Source organism: Grammomys surdaster, unplaced genomic scaffold (genome assembly GCF_004785775.1).
Source record: "Grammomys surdaster isolate TR1022 unplaced genomic scaffold, NIH_TR_1.0 262, whole genome shotgun sequence".
NCBI classification, from domain to species: domain Eukaryota; kingdom Metazoa; phylum Chordata; class Mammalia; order Rodentia; family Muridae; genus Grammomys; species Grammomys surdaster.
In genome coordinates, this window is record NW_021604703.1 from 2,907,953 (window position 1) to 2,912,593 (window position 4,641).

Here is a 4,641-nt window from a genome sequence, read left to right on the forward strand (position 1 = left end):
CTTTCTTTCTTTCTTTCTTTCTTTCTTTCTTTCTTTCTTCCTTTTTGTTTGTTTTTTGAGACAGGGTTTCTCTGTATAGCTCTGGCTGTCCTGGAACTCTCTCTGTAGAACAGGATGGCCTCGAACTCCTGCCTGCCTCTGCCTCCCAAGTGCTGGGATTAAAGGCATGCGCCACCACTGCCTGGCTCCTTTCCTTGTCTTTTCTTTCTCTAGGCAGGGTTTCTCTGTATAGCCCTGGCTGTCCTGGAACTCGCTCTGTAGACCAGGCTGGCCTCATTAAAGGTATGTGCCATCACTGCCTGGCTGAGACAGGCTCTTTTACTGAACATCATCTGGCTAGGCTAACTGGCCAGCCAGATGGTAGGTGCTTCACTGACTAAGCCAGCTCTCCAACTCCTCTCTTCTTAATCTTTCTAAACCCAGATCATGGCAGGCATACGTCATTCATGCTTGGCTATGTTGGCATGCCAAAAAAGTAGAAGTGATGAAATACAAAGATATTTCCTCAAAGGGGGCTTTGAGGCTGGAGACATGACTCAGTGGGTAAAATGACTGCCAAGACTCAACTTGAGTCTGATCCTGGAGACCCATACGAGAGAAAAAAACCAATCCAACATGCTCATTGGCGTTGAGTCATGGGTGTCTGCCTTCTCTCTCTCTCTCTCTCTCTCTCTCTCTCTCTCTCTCTCTCTCTCTCTCTCTTTCCCTCCCTCCCTCCCCTACACACACAAATTAGAAAAAATATTAAAAAAAATAAACCATGAAAATTTATATTAGGGAGTTTCCATATCAACAAAGGATTTTCTTATCACCAGATTAAAAACTGCTTAAGATGTCTGGAGAGATGTGCTAAAAGCACTTGTTACGATGGATGTGGTGGTAATACTTTTAGTCCCAGCACTTGGGAAGCAGGGAGGATCTCTCTGAATTTGAGGTCAGCTTGGTCCACATAGCAAGTTCCAGCCAAGGCCTGTCTCAAAAATCCAACAAGCAAACAAACAGAACCAGAGCGTGCTCCTTTTGCATAGGACCCATATCTGGCTCCTCAGCACCTGCATCTAACAATCCCCAGCTGACAAATATCTGTAATTTGAGTTCTAGGGGATCCCATGCCTTTTTCTGTCCTCCATGGGCATGTGGTACACACACGTGCATGAAGGCAAAACACACCCATACACATAAAAAAATAAAAATAAAAATAAAAATAAATAAAAACAAATCTTAAAAACAGCTTAAGAAACAGAAAGGTGACTCCTTGGGCAGGGCTGTCCACTGTGCAGGCCTGACAGCTTGATCTCCAGGATCCATCTAAAGAGTCAGATTCAGGGGCTGGAAAGATGATGGCCCAGCAGTTAAGAGCACTGACTGCTCATACCGTGAACCTAGCTTTGGTTCCCAGCACCCACACAGCTCACAACCAACTGTGACTCCAGTTCCAGATGATCCAACACCCTCTGAAGGCCATTGTATGTGCTTGGTCACATATACATAAAAGAGAGTAAATGCTTTTTAAAAGTTAGATGCTGTAGTGCACACCAGTAACCTCAGCCTACCTACAGTGAGATGAGAAGTAGAAACAAGAGAGTCAGCAGGAAGCTTGAGGACCAGCTACCCTCAAATACACTGTATAGCAGCAGAAAAAAGAGAGACCTTGTCTCATTGTGATGGTTTGTATATGCCGGGCCCAGGGATCGGCACTATTAGAAGAGTAGGTGTGGCCCTGTTGGAGTAGGTATGTCACTGTGGGTGTGGCCTATAAGACCCTCATCCTAGCTGCCTGGTAGCCAGTATTCTGCTAGCAGCCTTCAGATGTAGAACTCTCAGCTCCTCCTGCACCATGCCTGCCTGGATGCTGCCATGTTCCTGCCTTGGTGATAATGGACTGAACCTCAGAACCTGTAAGCCAGCCCCAATTAAATGTTGTCCTTATGAGAGTTGCCTTGGTCATGGTGTCTGTTCACAGCAGTAAAACCCTAAATAAGACCCTTACCCAGGTGGAAGGTGACAATGGACTCCTGAAATTTCCCCCTCTGATGTCCATAACACACTGTGACACTCATGCCCATACTAACACATACACACACACACACACATTAAATACAGTCATTAATGAAAACACCAATTTATAATGAGCCATTAAACATGTACATGTATCTGTTTTCTTATTGTCCCTAGCTTATCTAAGGGATGCCATTGCATCTGGTTTCTGTCCATGCAGAATTTCCATATTGGGCCCTTTGTAGAACTTGCTGTGCTACCCGGGCCTTGGAGTCTCAGCGCGAACTACACAGAATTTTCACATTTGTCCCCAGAGCAGCATAGAGTCTGCTAGAAAAATAGACTGGGATCCTGGGGATGGATGAAGGTACTCGTTACCTGAACAAAGGAATAAGGGGGTTCAGGCCTCAAAACTAGGGATGTTGAGAGTGGGAATATCAGACCTGGGGAAATGAAGCTGGCATTGGAGGCTGGACCTAGAGTGGAGGTAGAACCAGACCTGGGACTTCAATATTTGTTGGGAACTTTGATGAAGACAGTTTTCAGTGGACAAAACCACACCAATGCAATGCACGTAAGTCCAGGTCAGGGGACAAGAAAGGTACAGGAGAAAAGACAAGCTCAAAGCTAATCTGGAATGAAACTGTCCTCTCAAGGGCCACCTCCCATCTGTCTTCCTGTGAGGACCTGTGTGACCAGGCCTCTCCTTGCCTCCAGCCTTCCCTCAGTACCTGGAGGGCTGGAACTGCATTCCCTGACTCTCCTAGAGTCAGAGGTTCAGGGTTCAATGTTCAGGTCTTAAACCCTAGCATTCCAGGCTAGGTCTGATGGGTGAGCTTTCTGGCAAACTCCCACTCTCCAAAGCTATTAGAAGGTGTGGCCCTATTCGACATCTGTTCTACAACATAGTGGCTGGTTATACAGTCTCTGCTGGCCTTGGGCAGACTCTGGTGAGACCCTACTTCCAGGAGGTGTAGGAAAAGCAGAGTGTATAGATGGTCACTGTCATGGGCAGAGCACATACCCGGTGCTTCGAATTCTAAGCTAAGGGCAAAAGAGGACTGGAGTTAAGCCCTGGGGACCACAAGGGGCAGCAGAACCACACAGAGAGGTGAGGAAAGGGGCGCTTGGGACACTAGGAGAGCGGGTGGCCTCTGATCAGTGCATTTCTAGGCCTTTTCTGTGGGGCTCATGGTCCGTGAAGATTGGGGATTGGGAGGGACCCGGAATCTCCAGCAATCGACGCTCAAGAACAGAGGATCCTGAGGCGGACGCCACTGTGTACATTGCGTCCCTGCAACAGCTGGGCCACCTGGACAGCTCTGTCCCCTGCCAGGCCTGGTCGAGAGTAAAGGTGCGCAGGGGCCCGATTCCACTGGCGCAGCCAGTCTGGACTCCCAGTCGGAAAGTCTAGACAGAAGGACGGTCAGGCTGCTTCCTGGCCACGGCTGTCGCTTCCCCGACCCTCCCGTCCGTGCCTCCCTCCTGGGAAGCGGATCTGTGGACCGCGCGCTGTGTGCCCCCTCACCCGGTCCCGCTGCGTACCTGTGGCTCCAGCCCGAGACGCACTCTAGGGCGCCGGCGATCCCTCAGTGACATCCGAGCCCCGGGCTCCAGCTCCCGACGCCACCTCCAGTCTCCGGCCGCCGCAGGGGAGGCGCCACCGCCGGCCGAGGAGGGGCGGGAGTCTCGAGTGGCGGCGGGGCTCCGGGAGCCGCGCCCCTTCCTCTTATGATCCTGTACCTGGCCCTAGTCCCCGGTCCCGGACCTCTAACCACTGCAAGGAACAAGCCGCAGGGCGATCGCACTCGCTCCAAGCACTGCCGGATCTGCAGGCAAGACTTAGGACCAACAGGCTCCTCGGTGCGGAGGTCAAACCCGCCCCGGAGCAACAGAAGCTCACCTTCTTTTTTTTAAACTTTTAAACTTTAAAAAAATTACATTTACTTATTTACGTACTTATTTGGTAAATAAGTAATGGGAGAAGCTCCCTTCTGGAGGAGTCGGTTCTTTTCTTCCACCCTGTGGCGTACAGGGATCCAACTCAGGAGATCTGGTTTGGTGACATGAACCTTTATCCACTGGACCATCTCTCCTGGCCGGTTCTCTTAAGCTCCACGGAGAAAACAGATGTGCCTGGTGTTCCTGTCTCACGCTCTCCCTCTGAGTGTGCTTTAGAGGGCTGGCTACGTGATCAACTAGCTCTTTAGACCCACATTTCCAAAACCATGCCACCTACTGGACTCCTTTCCCGGCTCTCCTCTCCTGTCTTTACCTTCTCGCTTCCCATAGCTCCGTCCACTAGACCCAGACCAAACGGAGCCCTGAACTGGCCTGCCAATGCCAGTTAAAAGTTGGTGCTGGCAGGAGCTGAACTAACATTCACAGGAGGGCTCAGCTTCCTGCTGAACACAAACCACTGCACAAGGCACACACGGATCATTCTGTACCAGTGGTGATCCGGGCACAACCAGGTCTGTAATCAGATCGGACACAGACAAAACATGAAAAACATGAATACACTCTACTTCAAGAGTGAGCAAATGAGTCCATCTGAGATATTGAATGATTTTTCTCAAGTCACTGCTTTTGCAACTAGTTTCTCTCTCTCTCTCTCTCTCTCTCTCTCTCTCTCTCTCTCTC

The 4,641-nt window shown here is 49.9% G+C and overlaps 1 protein-coding gene across 1 annotated transcript in view; it reads right to left on the reverse strand.

The window, feature by feature from the left end:
* Shroom1 (shroom family member 1) overlaps positions 1 to 3,680 on the reverse strand; it is a 10,959-nt gene extending 7,279 nt beyond the window's left edge. Inside the window, exon 1 of the mRNA XM_028775938.1 lies at positions 3,544 to 3,680. The gene's annotated coding sequence lies outside the window, so the exon portion shown is untranslated. The remainder of the gene's footprint in view (positions 1 to 3,543) is intronic.
* Positions 3,681 to 4,641: the final 961 nt, after the last annotated feature.